Genomic DNA, 17,849 nt, shown 5'->3' on the forward strand with positions numbered 1-17,849 from the left:
TCTTCCTGTTTTCTAATTTTCATTTTTCTTTTGGTTTTCTGATTGGTTGATTTTTTCCTACCCTGTCTTCTAATTCACTGGTCTGGTCCACAGTTTCCTCTACTCTGCTGGTTAGTCCTTCCAATGTGTTTTTGATTTCTGCTATGCCATTCTTCATTTCCACTTTGTTGGTTTTCAATATTTCTATATCTTTACTCATGCTGTTGAGGTCCTTACTCATGTTGTTGAGCTTCTTCAAGATCATGGCTCTGAACTCTACCTCTGATAACTTGCTTAACTACATTTTATTTATCTCATCTTCAGTAGAATTCTGTTGTTCCTTCACTTGAGATTTGTTTCTTTGTTTCACCATTTGGGCTATTTCAGTGGGTTTTGGAGACTGCCAAATTTTTTGTGTGGGTGTTGGTGTTCTGCTGCTTGTGGCTCCCTCTTCTTTGTTTGAATGAGTGTGGGAGGACCCACATTAAACACCACTGTCAAGTCTTACTTTCCTGGGTAGATTCGCAATCCCAGGAAAGTTTCAGTTATCCTCTAGCTTTTTGCCTGGAGGCTATTACTCTGTTACTTGATGAGCCTTGGGTTGTTGCCCTCAGCTGAATGAACTCTCTTAGGTGTTCAGTGTAAGAGAATTTTCAGAGGGTGGGGCTGATGCTGGTTGTTAATAAGCCTTAATTTCATTTCTCTGGCCAAGCAGGGTGGGGTTAAATCTCTGAGGGCGGGGCTGCTGCTTCTCCCCAGCATTCTGGAAGGGGCTTTCTGAGTAAGATGAGCACCATCTTGTGTGGCTGTGACTCAGCAAAAACTCTGAGCAACCTCGAATCTCAGCATTCACACACAATTCCAGTCCAGTCTGCCCTCCCTCTGCTGGAGCTCAAGGTGAGTGACTGTAGCTAATTTAGTGCTCTGTCCTGGCTCTCTTTGCTGGGTAGCTGGCTTGGAATTTTAACCCCATGGGAGCTGCTCACAGCTAAATCAGCTGCTGTCCGTGGGCTCCCAGCCCGCCCTCTCATGCTGCTACAGACCTACCAGACTTAATTTGGTGTCCTTTTTATTTTCTGTCCCTGGTTATATGGGTCCTCTCCAGCTGCTTTTTCCTGATTATTTCTCTTTATTTTAGTTGTACTTCCAGTTTGGTCCAGGGAGATGGTCTGTGTAGCTTCCATTCACTCCACTGGCATTTTGGAATTTAATTACTATGCTTATTAATAGTAATTCTAAAAATACTATTTTGCACAATATTATATCCCTAACATGTTTAAAAGAACATTAGGTAGACACTCATAAAATCACTATTTTTCAGAAATACTTGAAATTTTTACAAAAAAAACTATAGTGAAAACCTGAAAATAACTTTTAACTTTGTAAATCAAAGGTAAATATACTGAAAGAGTTGTATATGAATTGTTTTTAAAAATCATATTTATCACTTTGTAAAAACAGTTTTATTTATAGATATATTTTATTTTTATTATTAAATAAAAATGTAACAGAATAATGACGAAAAACATAGACCCTCACCATTATGATATAGAAAGTGGTATCATTCATTGGCTGAAATGCATTATGCAGGATAAAATTGTTGATGGTATTAGAAATATTTATCTAGTCTCACTCACAAGATTTTGCTAAAGTTGCTAGGGTGGCATTAGAATATAGTCTATGAAAACCCCCATAAATAAGTCAATACTTTTTTTTAAAAGCAAAGTTCTTTGAAAAAATGAATGATTGATAAAACTTTAGGAAGTCTGCCAGAAGGAAGAGAGGGGTTGGGGAGGACACAAATTACTAATATGAAGAATAAAAAAGGTTTTATCAATATTGACGATGCAGATTCCAAAAGGATAATAAGGAAATAATGGTATTTTTATGCTATCTCTACACATGGACCAATTTCTTAAAAAGTACAAACTAATAAAACTCATCCAATATGAAATACATAATTTTATGGCTCTCTGAGATCATAATATTAAAAACTTTCCAAAAAGAAGTGTCCTGGCCCTGGTGATTTATTGGAGAATTCTACAAACATTTCAAAAGGAATTAATAACCAATTCTATATTGTTTCTTCTAAAAAATATAAAAAGTACTCCTTGCCTACAAATTCTATAAATCCAGTATGAACTGACTTCAAAACCAGAGACATTAAAACACACACATGCAAATACACACATAAATGCACACACACACATACAAATACATACACACACACACAAATCTATAGACCAATATCCCTCATGAATGTAGATATGTAATTCTTTACAAAATATTAGCAAACATAATTTAGTAATATATAAAATTACACATCATGACCTAATGAGGTTTATTTCAGAGATGCAAGGTCAGTTGTATATTCAGAAAACAGTAAAATTTATATATCAAGTCAATAGTCCAAACAAGAAAAATGACAAAATAACATTTATTAGTTCAGGAAAAGCAGTTGAAAAATTCAAAACTTATTCATGACAAAAATAAATAAATCTTAGAAAACAAAGAATAAGTTGATAAAGAATATCTACAAAAAACCTATATCTAACATCATTTTCACAGTGAAAGACCACATGTTTTTCTCCTCAAACAGAAAATAAAGCAAAAATGCTCACTTTCACTCCACTTATTTGATATTATAGTATTGGTGATTCTATCCAGGGAGACAAGACAAGAAAAGGAAACAAAAAGTATACAGTTTGGAAAAAAAGAAATAAGACTGTCTTTTTCTTTTGCAGATGTCATGATTATCTGTTATTTGCAATATAATAAAGAATCTATAAAAAAAAAATCCTTAAAGTGGATTTAGCAAGGTCACGGGATAGAGGTTCAACAACATACATCAATTGTATTTTTATAAGCTAGCAGTTATCATATGAACACCACAGCCAACAATAACATGCCATTCATATTACTAAAAAAAAAAATAAAGGGGTAAATGAAAAACTACATATACAAGATGTCTGCTGAAAACTACAAAACAATTGTTAAAGAAACCAAAGACCTAAATTAATGAAAGATGAATCCTGTTCATGGGTTGGAAGACTCAACATAGTAAAGATGCCATTTTTTTTTTTTATATTCAGGACTAAGTAATTCTTACACATATCCTAGCAAGATAGTTTATAAATATTAACAAGATTATGTTAAAAAATATATAAGAAATAATAAAAAAAAAAACTGATTGCTAAAATAATTTGGAAAAAGAAGAGCAAATTGCAATAAATTATTCTATCCAATTTTAGACTTATCATATAGCTACGGTAATCAAGACTATGTGGTACTGATGAATATATAAATGCATCGATCAATAGAATATATTATATTCTAATAGAATAGAGAACCCAGAGTGGACCTGAAGGAGTATGGCCACCTGAAATTTTAACAAATGTGCAAAAGCACTTCAATGGAGAAAAATAGAATTTTCATCAAATGGTATTGGATAATTGTATATTCATAGGCCAAAAAAATAAAAAGAGAGATAAGGAGAAAGAAAATCTTACCTTATTACATTTTATTAAAAAATTAATTAAGTCAATGCGGGTCATAGATTTGAATATAAAATGCAAAGTAATAAAACTTTAGAATTTAAAATAGTAGAAAAATATTGGTGAAGGTTTTCTTAGAACCTGTTAAAGAGATCTTTTTTTTTTTTTAATCATCCTCACCCGAGGACATTTTTTCATTTTTTGTTCAGGTAGAGTGGCAGGGAGAGAGGAAGAGAGAGAGAGAAAAACATCGATGTGAAAGGGACACATCGAGTGGTCACCACCCGCACAACCAACCAGGGACAGGGACAAACTGCAACCGAAGTACATGCCCTTAGCGGGAACCGAACCCGGGTTTCTCCGGACTGCAGGCCAACGCTCTAACCGCTGAGCCAAACCAGCCAGGGCAAGAGTTCTTAAACATGACACCAAATGCACAATAAATAACACAAAACAACTGATAAATAAGATTTCATCTAAATGCAAATTTTAGTTTGTGAAAGACCCTATTAAGAGGATTAAAGAACAATATGTAGAGTGTGAGAAAATATTTGTAAACCATCTATGTGGTAATAGAAACCACATATATCTAGAATACATAAAAAACTAAAGAATATAAAAATCAGAAAAGCCCAAATAGAAAATGGGCAAAAGACATGAAGAGGTTTCACAGGAAAGTATATATAAATGGCTAACAAGCACATGATAAGCTTTTCAACAGCATTAGACATCAAAGAAACTAAGGCAATACTGGGATATCACACCATACCTATTAGAACAGATAAAACTTAAAGCAAAACAATGACAATACCAAGTGGTATTGAGAATGCAATCTCATATATTGCTGGTGAGATGCCAGTGAAATGATACAGGCACCCTGGAAAACATTTGGCAATTTCTTAAATCTAAACATATGCTTACCTTATGACCCAGCAATTGTCCTAGATTTTCATCCCAGAGAAATGAAAACCCATATCCACAGATACTTGCACATAATTGTTCATAGAACCTGTATTTGCAATAGTCAAAAAGTGAAAGCACCAAAATGTCTCTCAATAGATTAAAAGTTAAAAATAACTGTGGTACGTCCATACCATGAAATACTACCAATAAAAAAAGTAATTGTCTACTGATACATGCAATAACTTTGATGTTCTTAAAGATATTATGTTAAATGAAGAAAGACAGTATCAAATGTATCAGTTATCATTCCATTTACATAACATTATTGAAATGACAAAATTATAGAGATGAAAAATATACTAGGGCTTACCAAGTATTAGGAATAGTCAGCTGGGGTGAGTTGTAGATTTGATTATAAAAGAATATCATGAGTGACATTTCGTGGCATGAAATAAGATTGTGATGTTGTTTACATAAATCTACATGTATGACAAAATGACACAGAATTATACAAATCTATTGTACTAATTTTAAATTTTTCATTTCAGTATTGTATTATGTTTATATAAGATGTAACCATTGGGGAAAACTGGGTGAAGAGCACAAGGGTCTTTTCTGTATTATCCTTGCAAGTTTCTCTGAGTATGTAATTATTTCCAAAGTAAAAGTTAAAAAGAAAACAAAATATTAACACTGAAAGAAAATCAAACAGACCTGCGAATTCTACACAGCTAGAATGTAATTTGAGTGGTCTTTCAGAGATATTTCAGAAGTTTTTCAGCAGTTGAATAGTTAAATATTAGTCATTGACTCTGAGATTTGAAAAGATTATTTTCCTACTATATACTTTGAATTTTATATAATTTAGAGCATTATTTAATATTCTATGTCAAATACTGCTGTTATTGAAAAGTAGCAGCTGATCTTTAATTATAACCATCACAACTGAAAATATACCTGTAATTTTTAATTTATTACTAATATACATTTTTAATAAATGTAAGCAGATCATAATCAAAATTAAGTACATGCATTTTCCTTTGAAAAATCAAATCATATTAAAAACAATAAAATATTTGAAGATACAATATTTTATGAGATTAAAATAATCAATAAAAAATCAAACAACATATCTATAAATGTATTAACTCAAGGATTAAAAGTCATAACACACTCAAGACAACATAGATGTCGCACTAAAAATGCAGCATCCATCGTAAAAAGTGAATGTGCATGCAAACAGGAGCTTCACAACTTTGACTGGCATTGTGTGACAGCAGGTTTTAGCAAATACTCTATAAAATCTCTAAATTTAACCATGTGCTTTCTATTATTTGAAATGTGTCAGATGTCTATAATGCTACTCATTTTCTGAGTACTCTGAATAGATTAATAGTACTCTTTGTCTTATTAAAAGTAAAAATCTGTGGGTTTTTATGTCATTGCTTGTGATAAGCAGTGATTTAGATTTGTGCATTAGGTCTCAGCCCACCCGAGAAACAATCTTCCGGCATTTCTCAAGGGTAACCTATCTTAATATCCTTCAGATGTGATGGCTTTTATACAGTCGGCCCTCATTTATTGTGGTTAATGAGTTCCAGATGCTACCGCCATAAATTAATTTCCACGAAGTAGAATTCTTTATTTATAAATCAAATATTTTCACAGTTAGAGCATAGAAAACCTATTTACGACCTTCTAAATACGTTTTTTAACAGTATTAGAATCCTCTAGACATGAAATAACACACTCTAGTCACCATTACACTCATATTATCCAATATATTAGACAAAGTAAGAAACAATAAGATATATTAGATGTTACAAATATCTTATTATTATTGTACGTTTAATTACACACACACAGTTCATACAACCACTAACCTATGAAAATAGTGCAACTTGTTCAATGATAAAGTGATGAAGATAAAGAGATGTACTGCACAGCAAAGAAGAGCAAGGTTACTGCTCCTCTGAAGGCACGACCTCAGCAGGAGAGTCTCCAGGTGGTGCAGTATTTTCACCAGGTCCATCGTCATCTTCTTCCCGAAGGAGCACTAGGATTAGGCAGTGGGTGTCTCGGTGCATGGCTGAAGAACATCGGGATAGGCAGTTGCTGGTGCTGTATTTTCATATGTGTGAGGAGGCTTTTGTACGTTTCTATTCCTCCATCAAGTGCATTCTGGAACTACAATGCATGCATCCTTTATGGGTCCCTTTCACCAATCATGTCATGTACTAGCTTAATAGTTATCACGACTTACAAGACTTGCTCAAGTGTAAGGCCAACTTTCTCCTCCTGACCCCCAGGAACCTCTGGCTACTCTTCTTCCTCCTCACTTGCAGATTTAGTCATCTCAATCAGCTCCTCATCAGTTAAGGGATCCGAATGGGATTCCAGGAGCTCATCCATGTCATTGCGGGTCACATCTGCAAAATCTTCTCCTCTCAGCATCCGGGCTAGCCTAATTGCCTTATCCACTGCCAAGTTGCTTATATCCTCTGGATGATACTTGCTCTCCCCAAGGATCTTCTGAAACATGTTGTTCACATAGTCCTCTGGTACAGGCTGGTCAGCAGAGGCAGCTTTTCTGTGGAGAACAACAATCTTCAGATGATACCTCTTCTGGAACTTCTCAAACCAACCCTTGCTTGCCATGAAATCCATGAACATTGCAGAAGAGGGTCCTTGTTGAGGTTCGTCTGCTGGAAAGTGCTAATAGAGCTACCTTGCCTTCTCCCGGATGACCAGTGAATCCAATGGAATGTTTTTCTTGTGGTTGTCACTGATCCAAATGGCTAGGGCAGACTCTGTTTTCACTCTGAACTTATTATGACTTGTCACGATGCGCTTTGCTTTCTTGTTGAAGGAGACAGTAGCCATTGCACGGATGTTCTTTTCATCTTTATGGATGGAGCGAATGGTAGACTCATTCAAGTCATAATGGCGGGCAACCTCCATGATTTTCTTGCAATCTTTGATCATATCCAAGAGTTTCACCTTCTCTTGGATGGTAAGCGTCTTCCTCCAGCATTTAGTTTCATAATCAGAAGGCTTAGAAGAAACAGCATGTTTAGGAGCCATCATGGGGCTTAGATAAAAGTTCTCAGAAATTGCAAACACTTACAAGAGCAGAGATGCTTCCAATGCATAGTGATGTAGAAGCATGTATAAGAGAAACAAACTTGCTTGAAGCTGAGCCAATCAGTGAACATGCTCTGCTTTGCTTGGTTCCACCACACCCGATTTTTGGGAAAAATGTCATTACCCACACACAAGGAGTGGTTGAGCAGTTGCACCTGGCATTGAAGGACTTGTGGGGGTGCTTGAATACATAGGCCTACAGTCTATATGTACAGTAATTTTAATTTTAATTGTAATACAGGGATGTATAATTGACTCAGACTACCGAGCGCGTACAGTATAATTTTCACTGTCTCGGTCAACATTTTAATGAATATATTTGAAAAACCATGATAGAGTGAAGCTGAGAAAGTCAAAGCACAACGTGGCAAGGAATGACTATATTATATTTTGGAGGCATAGATTCTTCAATGGTCACACAAGTGACAACTAGCTGGCTCTTTTCAGCAGGGATAATTGAGGGTTTATCATGTGGAAAAAGGGCTCTGCCTTCATTTCACATTGCCTGATTATTTGGGACTTCTAAATGCTGACCCAAAATAAATCAATAAATAAATAAATAAATGCTGACCCAGGAAGCACAATGCCTATCAAAGATGATGATGATGATGAAAATAAAAGCATAAAATATAGCTTCCACCATGTGTCACCACTGAACAAAATACTTTAGGTATATGAACTAATTAAATCGTTACAACATCCCTATGATGAAATAATAATTATCTGCATTATTTTTCAATTTTATATGTAAGAAAACTAAGGAACAGCGATATTGACTCTTGTGACTATTTTTATAATTATATATTTTAAATAACATTTGCTAAGTGGTAAAAACTTGCACATTTGTTGTTTCATCTCCTAAGATTTGTGTCAATCGTGCAGAGGTCATTAGCTCAACTGCAATAATTGGAAGTGCTTTCTCTATGGATAAAAGAAAAAATAAATAAATAACCCGATTCTGCTCTTAAATACTTCCATTTACTCTTGGTTATGTTATATTGACTTTTATTGTGTTGTGATGTTTTATGATGGGCTCTTAGTTATCAGGATTTTATTTGTGTTTAAAGTGTCTTTCAAAAAGGATTTGTATGTCTCTACTAAAATCCTGGGGGTACTATCAAAATGTGACCTCTTAAAATTTAATTAACTTGGATTTTTCAAACCCTCAGACACCAACCCAGCATGAGGTCTTGTTTATAATTTTGAATTCTTAGCAGAAGTTGTTTTTTCCCCTCTTAACCACCTAGTGTGAAGGTTTATGACATCAGTCTAATTACCATCATATTGTGTGGAATAGTTTTTTTTTTTATCTTCTTTCTACCTTCATTGAGAGTTTTTACATCTGTAGGTCCATGTGTTGTTATGTGTGGCTCTCCATTTTGGTTTTCCATCTTTTACAGGCCCCAAGCCAAGATTATACCTCTTACATGTTCATTATAATTGTAAGTGCTGCTTATTACTTCAAATTTTATAATTCTGCTGTATTATTTACTTTTTTGCAAGGTTAGTTAAGTTTAAAAGAACTGATTTTTATAATATATGTGACATAATACTATACATTGGATAATGTCATATGGTACATAATAAAGCATTATGCAATAAAGCATATATACTATTATATAAATAACAAAGCATTGTCCAGTGCTTATTTTTTGCATAGTTAAATATTTTTGTATTTAATTAATTTTTGCCACTTAAGATATTAGTCCATTGTTATATCACAAAATATTTTAGATAATAAGTAATTTATTCAGCAGTCAGTCATCAAGTATTTATCAAGTGTCCCTAATAGGTTTGTGGAAGGATGTGACTTTGGGGTTATTTGTGGATTTTAAATCTAAACAATTATGTGTGATGCCTTCATCAAAACTTAGGAGAATGACTAAAATTATCTTGACTATAAGAAGTCAAAAATAAAATCCAGTGGAAATTATAATAGATCTTGTACAAACTTGGTTACATAAGTAGTCTGAGCATATTCTCTACTTAGATGATTTCTTAGCTTTTTTAGTGCTTCTTGACTATTGTCTCAGTTTTAGCCCTCTGTGGCTAAGAATTAGAGTGTATTGCCCTGCCTGATGTGGCTCAGTTGGTTGAAGTGTCATTCTGTGCATCAAAAAGTCATGGGTTTGATTACCAGTCACGGTACATAACAAGGTTGCAGGTTAGATCCCAGGAGGCAACCCATTGATATTTCTCTCTCTCTCTCCCTCTCTCTCTCTAAAATCAATAAAATCATATCCTTGAGTGAGGATTAAAAATTATTAGAATGTATATTTGTTTAAGCTTACTGTCAAGACCAAATGAGGGGGAATATTTGTTTTAATTATTATTGCTACCTGAGACCAGTGTATTCTTTGCTTTCCAGCACACAACAGAAACTTAACTCTATTTTCACTAATGAATCTATCCTTGTGTCTAGTCTGTATTCAAATAATTAGTCTCGTTTATCAATAACAACTAAAAATCTAATTCTATAAAAAGCTAATAATTTTATATAGTTATGGACTTTATCTTCTTGATATATATATATATAAATATAACATTGAAGAATTGTTTTAACACATTTTTTAAAATATGTTTTATTGACTTTTTTCAAGAGAGAGGAAGGAGGAGAGAGGTAGAAACATCAATGTGAGAGAGAAACATTGATCGGTTGCCTCCTGTAACCTGACCGAGAATCAAACCAGGACCTCTCAGTCCATGGAACAACACTCAATCCACTGAGTCACATCGGTCAGGCATAAATTGTTTTAATTTTGTAGTTAATTATTTAATGCATTAAGTACATATATCTGAATTAAAGCTTTAAAATTTATATATATACATTTATTGAAATATTGCTGATAGCAATTTTAGAAATAATTTTGTTAATTAGAGTGATCCATTCATTTTTAGTGTGATATTTAGACCTATCAACAATGATCATTGCAAATTATATATATATTTGTTATCTTCGCCCAAGAATATTTTTTTCATTAATTTTTAGAGAGAGAGAGAGAGAAAAGAAGAAACATTGATATTAGAGAACTACATTGATTGGTTGCCTCCCACTCGCACCCTCCTCCCCCCAACATTGGGTTCTAATCTCCAACCAAGGAACAAACCCTTAACTGGGAATCAAACCCGTAACCCTTCAGTGCATGGGCAGATGGTCTATCCACTTAGCAACACTGGCCAGAGCTCAAATATGTTTATATATTTTAATTATCAACACGGTAAAATTATGGTATATAAATTTAAATGTAATTATTTAGCCCTGCCAGTATGGCTCAGTGGACTGAGTGATGTTCCATGGACTGAGAGGTCCCAGTTCAATTCTCAGTCAGGGCACATGCCCAGGTTGTAGGCTCAATTTCTGGTAGGGGGCTTGCAGGAGGTAGCAGATCCATGTTTCTCTCTCACACTGATGTTCTCTCTCCCTTCCTCTCTCTAAAAAAAATCAATGAAAACATAAATAAAAATAAATGTTATTGCCCTGGCCGGTTTGGCTCAGCGGTTAGAACGTCGGCCTGCGGTCCTGAGAGACCCGGGTTCAGTTCCCGCTAAGGGCGCATACCTCGGTTGCAGTTTGTCCCCGGCCCTGGTCGGTCATGTGGGTGGCAGCCACTCGATGTGTTCCTTTCACATCGATGTTTCTCTCTCTCTCTCTGTTCCTCTCTCTCCCTCCCACTCTACCTGAACAAAAAAAATGGGAAAATGTCCTCAGGTGAGGATAAAAAAAAAAAATGTTATTAGCCCTGGCCGGTTTTGCTCAGTGGTTAGAGCATGGGCCTGTGGTCCAGAGAGACCCAGGTTTGTTCCCCCTAAGGGCACGTACCTCAATCGCAGTTTGTCCCCGGTTCCAGTTGGGATTGTGTGGGTGGCAGCCAGTTGATGTGTCTTTCACATTGATGTTTCTCTCCCTCTCTCTTTCCTCCCACTCTATCCGAAGATAAATACAAAGAATAAATAAATAAATAAATAAATAAATAAATAAATGTGATTATTTATCAAGTGTAAAAAATGTAAAAAAGTTCTTTAAAATAACCACAACTTAATATTAAATGTGTTTTTTTTAATGTCGATTGAGAGAAAATTTTAGCTTATAAATTATTTTCAAATGATCTAATACATTATTTAGTAGAAATTAAACTTATTGTTAGTAATATATTCTCAATTTACAATAAAAGAATTTATAGAAAAATATCATATTTTATAGTCATATTTATAAAGATATCTAAAAGACTACCTTACTAATAAAATAAGAAGATTAAATTTATTAAAATATTACTGATAGCAATTTTAGAAATAATTTTATTAATGGGAGAGTGATCCATTGTTAGTGTGTTATAGACTTATGGACAATAATCATTATAAATGGCTTTCTAGATTCCCTAAATGTTTTTAGTACCCACTTTGACAGGTACTTAAGAGGAGACACATCAATATTTGCCAGTTATCTTTAGATGAAATGTAGAGAACTAACGCATGCAGACCTTAGATTTGGTTAAAGGAAAAGAGGCCTGGCCCAAGATTTTCTTTGATCTTCAGATTAAACTAATGAAAACTTAAAAGAAAAAACATATATTTCAAATAGTAGTAAATTGATAGAATTAGTTATAGTTATATAACAAATTTAAGACACATTAAAGAGGATCAATAATACATTATACTTCTCAATGGATATGTCAAAGAACTAAAATAAATACAATTTAGCATTTCATGTTCTGCTAGAATGGGGCTGGGTTAGATCATTGACTAGAAATTAAATGGGAAGTTCTAAGTGATTCTGAATTTTCATATAAAACTTAATAGTAAGTAAAAAAAACTAAGATTACCATTAATTATATTGGAAGTAAACATACTTTATCATTTGTCATTTTAATCCCTTGTCACTTTCTTTCTACTTTATCATGCATAGATATACACACAAAGTACTCAGAAACTTACTAGATATATAACATAAAAATGTACTAGATATAATATATATTTGTAACAATATTACATATTATTACATAATATATTATATAATATAAAATATTATATACATAATTATTCTTCCAAATTTGGGGAGAGTATATACATAAAATCTACTCGAAAATTAAAATATTTTCCCCAATAAAAACATATTTATTTAAACTTCTACTTCTAGCCATACTGCAATATCATTGATCAGAATTACTCATATACAACTTGACCTCAGGAAAATAACTTCATTAATTTTTAGATATTATACAGCAATCAGTGCCAAATTGTTTTCACTCAGAAAGTAAATAAATTCTATCATTGCTATGATTGCATCTAATGAGCAATTAATAGGATGCAATATTATTTCTATTACTCTGTATTTAAAACACCCTTCTATAATTATGATTTCATGTATAATCATTATTAATTCATTTTTGAAAAGAAAACAATATAGGTGAGAATTTTATTAGCAATTAATTTTTGCACACAATTTTCTGTGTTTGTAGCTGCTTTCATTGACAGTTAAGGAAAAACTTGAGTCTATCTCCAGTGCCTATACTTCAAGTTGGAAGTACCACTGAATCAAGTAGAAATATACAGTTATTTATGTTAAAAATACCAGGTTGTTTTATCTGTCATTTTCTTTTCAACTATACTGAAGCTACATCATTAAGCTAGAGCAATATGGTCACAAAAATTAAAAATAAAACAAAGCAAAAAATTAAAAAATGAGAAAGCGAGAGACAATCATGGAAAGGTTAGTAGAGAATCAGATGTCTAAATTGATGGCTACTAACCACACATATAACATTAGATTGTGCAAAGAACAAGGGTTTGGTTAAATACTCAGTTTATATTACTGAGTACTCATGTGGCAGGTGAGGCAAGTTCATTGGCCAGAATCTCTGCTCATGCCCTTCTCTCTAGGCATCATCCTTCTACTTGCTGCATATCCAAGTCTGACAACATCCTAGTCACTATGATTGATCAGTTCTCTCTCCACTAAGATCAAAGATAGACTATTTTTGTCAGTTCTCTTTAAAACAACAGTATACAAAGCAAATACAACTATGACTTAACAAAAATAAAGTCCTCATAAATGCTCTTCCAAAATAGTATCCAAAAAGAACTAGCACACATACAATGTTTGACTCATTTATTTTTACTCACACACATTACCTGAGGGGTTCTACTGCAAAAGAAATCAACAGTATGACAAACAATTTAGAAAAGGATACATTTTCAAGAATCATCAGTAAAAATTATTTAGTTTTGAAGAACTCCTCTGATAAGAATTTCCATCAGAATCACTCAAATACTAAAATTGTCTTCAAAATCTTCAAAAGCTATTATACATTTAATGAGAGCTTAATTATTTATATATTATTTATATTCATAAAAATACAGTCTTTGTGGAAATATATATATCACATGACATATTTTAATGGTAAAAGTTAATTTGTACAAAATGTCTGGATGAGCCCTGGCCGGTTTGGCTCAGCAGTTAGAGTGTCAGCCTGCGGACTAGAGAGTCCCGGGTTTGGTTTGCACTAAAGGCAGCTACCCTGGTTGCAGTTTTTCCACAGCCAGTGGGGTCATGTGGGTGGCAACTACTGATGTGCCTCTCTCACATTGTTGTATCTCTCTCTCTCTCTTCCCCATTTTCTCCTTCCTGCTCTATCTAAGATAAATGCAAAAATGTCCTCAAGTGAGAATAAAGAAAAATGTTTAGATGACAATATATTCTGATTAATTTAGAACCAAGTTTTAAAGGGTTAGGAAATAGGCTCCTGCACCTGCTGCCACAGGCCGGGCTGTGCACCTATAGCTGGCTCTGGCCCTCTGAGGCATCTGCGGGGGTGGGTGCGGCCTAGGCCCCCTGGAGACCCAAGCAGCTGGAGGACCAGGAAGTGGCTGGAGGGGAGGAGGATGGGGGCTAACCAGCTAGAGGTGCTCAATGTGTAGGACATGTACTGAATGAAGCAGTACACCTCATCCACTGGATTGAAGTGTTTCATTCAGGAATTGAAGTATATGACAGAGAATTTTCTTATGGTGGCCATCCTTACTTTTTTTTCTGGAATATTTGAAATGTCCCCAGCAAATGCTTCAGAACGAGGAGAAACATTTAAATTTAAAGAAGCTGTTGCTTTAGGGAGCACTGATTTCCTAGAATATGATATAGAAAAATATTGTAGAACTGGGGAAAGAATACAAAGGCAATGCCTATCATTTAATGCACAAAAATTCCAATCACTTTTCTTCAGCATTATCAGAGATTCTTTGTGGGAAAGAGATTCCTCGCTGAGTCAATCGACTTGCCTACTTCAGCTCCTGTATCCCCTTTCCAGAGAGTTGCCTCTGGAAGGAGTGGCTCACTCCACAGCCCTGCCGTCCAGTGTGAGCCAGCAGATCCAGGATGAACTGGAGGAGGCGGAAGATGCTGTCCCATCGGCTGCCATGGCCAGCACTATAGCAGGCTCCCAGCAAGGGCGCCACACTAATCTATAAATGTTTCCAAAGTCACACATTCAGAACTGTCTCTGGCAGTTGAATATCACTAGCAAAAAGTGTCATTTGGATATTTTATATGCAAAAATGTCTCTCCCTCAAATCCCAGTTTTACAGCTCAGGATTATATTTGTAATCAAATCACTTGGCACAGGAGGAAGAACTTTGTGTGAAGCTGCCCTCTGTCTTTGTTTTTTTTACCCACTTGTAAATTCAGATTTACTCTTGCATTATACAAGCTCTGTTAAGTTATGTTTACAGTATTTTGTATCGATGTTTACAAATCGTGCATGGACTCCTGCCATCCTGAAAGAAGAAAATCTTCATGTCTTCAATTATTAGGCAAGTAATCTTTGTACACTTCTGACCCTTGCCAGAGCTATGGCATAAATAATAGGCACACAAAAAGGTACTTAGGTGATTATAGTTCTCATCACTTGCTTAAAAATTCTCTTTCAGGTTTGTGTTTGTTTTCCTTAAGGTTTTGGCACCAGATTGCAGACAGGGGAAGGAGCACACACAGCCCTGAGGGCTTGGGCCCGGGACCTTGGTCTGTGAGCAGTGGGGCCTGGGCCTATTCCTCTTAGCATTCCACTCCCTCCCACTCTGAGCAGCACATCTCCTAAGGTTCCCACCAGCAGGTGCTGTCGTCCCAAATATCCATCCATCTGGGCAGAGTGGTACATTTTTGTGTCGGTCTGGTTTTGGTGCCTCTGATTCTGTAATTAAGATGTTTCTTGTTAAAGATCTTCTTCCTAGTAACTGACAAGTGGTTTTGCCCATGTGTTGGGGGTGGGGGTGGGGGTGGGGATTCATTTTTATTTTAACATATATTGACATCCTCCCTGCACAGGATTTTGTTGATGGAGTAGAAATATCCTAATGGTAGCCTTCTGAGTAGCAGGACGGTTGACATTCAACTGCTTTTAACTATTCAGGTTGCCTTTTATACTAGACCTTGAACAGTGATCTAAAGTAACACACTCCAAAAAAGTAATTCTTTGATATTTCAAACATTTTATGTTCCATATCAGAAAGAGTATGTTGAGTTTATTAGTTGGTTATGGAAGTAGTTTCACCTCATAATAGAAAGCCTAGTCTCATTGACTTCTTGTTTAAGAATCACATTTGTATACCTTAACATTCATTTTTTTCTGTTCTCTCAAATGTTTTTCTCTTACATAACATGCTCTGAGGATGGAATTGTCACCACAGATAAGTCCTCATTAGCAAAAAATCTGTCTGCTCAAGTCTACTCCCAGTTTGACCCCTGGATTTAAGAGCCAAGTCATTACATGTCAAATTGAATTTTTCTGCCGTAAGTATGACTGTCCTACATAAGATACTGGGTGCACTCTGTAAACTACCCAAGGCAGTGACTTCAGCTTTATATGTGTTGTTAGTTTCGAAGTCATCTACTGTCATTTAAACTTCTAGACTGGATTGTAGTGCTACTTTTCTTTGTAAAGATACATTTCAGTAAACTACATTTTTAAACTTTTCCATAAGCTGATTTTGATTCATTTTATCAACTCAAGCACACCTTATTCATAGGGAAAATAAGCCTTGAGTTTTAAATGTTGACCTGAGGAAAATGAAGCCACTTAACCTAATTTGTGATTTTCACTATTCTGTTTCTGGAGAAGAAAGCCTTTACAAATTATTCCCAGTTCTTTAGGGGGCAGAACACTTATTCTGAGATATGACAACGAGAAGAAAGAAAATGTAACCTTTATGAAAAGTTTACTTGTTCCGGTCTAATGTGAGATTAAAATAAAACACTAAGAGTTGAGCAGTGGATTTATTCACTCAAATGGGCCCTACCACAAAATCTCAGGTTAGGCAAAAGTGTATGAGGCAGTTTACTTGGGATTGTTTTTAATAATGTGCTAGATTACAATTTTTTTCTAATTCACTGAGATATACACGGTTTAAATCTGGGCTATGACACCTGTGGAGGAGTGGCCACGCGATAGAGCCTACTTGGTGGAAAGCAGGAACATCCCATCTCTGCTCGTCCAAAACCTAGCACCGTGGCACACACATGACTTTATTGTTATTTAGTTGTATTTACTTTAATCTGCAGCACTTTGAGTTTTAAAATAATGTAAAGGGTCCTAGTTTCAGAAATACACCGTGGCCCAAGGACAGTTATAGTAACAATCAGCAGATAAAATTCTGGATGTGAGATTGGTTACAATCTAATCATAGTCAAGGTTGAGAAATATATATCTTTATTTGAGGAAATCCTGTGCAAGTCAGTTCCTTCTCTACAGCTCAAAATTAAGAATGGATTTAATTAATTAGCACTTGACCAGCTTTTCCTTGCCCTTGCAGGAAAAGACTCTTGCTGTCCTCCTGATCTCTGTTACAAAAAATCCGGTCACTGAGATACATGCAATATGATGGAGTCAGATATTTTCTTTGTACTTGTAACCAAGTGAAACATATTTGTCATGGTGGTTTGGACTGTAATTTAGTGTTAGAGGGTCTGAAGCTGCTGGGTTCTACTGTTTTAAATGTTCCTGGTGTTTTTCCCAACCCTCTGAAGAGAACGTGAGCTTCGGGAAGTGCGGCCTGTGGAGCCTGGAAGGCAGTAGGGCAGTCGTAGAGAGCCTCACGGGTGCCTGAAATCCAGCCAAGCTATTGCGCTGACCCACAGCAATAGCACACGTTACCTTCACCAGCACTCTACAGAGCAGGGAGTACTGGGTTCAGCCAATGACAGCATCGTGTGTGTGCAAAGCACCACTGTGGTAGACAGCTGCGGATATCCACAGCTTCTTTCCATGACAAACCGGGCAGAAGCACATTCACTGTTTCAGGGTTCTAATCGGGGTCTTATGGCTCCATTTCTGTACGATACTG

At 35.2% G+C, this 17,849-nt stretch overlaps 1 pseudogene; it reads left to right on the plus strand.

Annotated features, from left to right (window-relative positions):
- The first annotated feature begins 14,399 nt into the window (after positions 1-14,399).
- On the plus strand, positions 14,400-14,981 carry LOC118620455 (annotated as a pseudogene).
- The last annotated feature ends 2,868 nt before the right edge of the window (positions 14,982-17,849 follow it).

The sequence above is a fragment of the Molossus molossus genome, unplaced genomic scaffold (assembly GCF_014108415.1).
Source record: "Molossus molossus isolate mMolMol1 unplaced genomic scaffold, mMolMol1.p scaffold_m16_p_7, whole genome shotgun sequence".
In the NCBI taxonomy this organism is placed as follows: domain Eukaryota; kingdom Metazoa; phylum Chordata; class Mammalia; order Chiroptera; family Molossidae; genus Molossus; species Molossus molossus.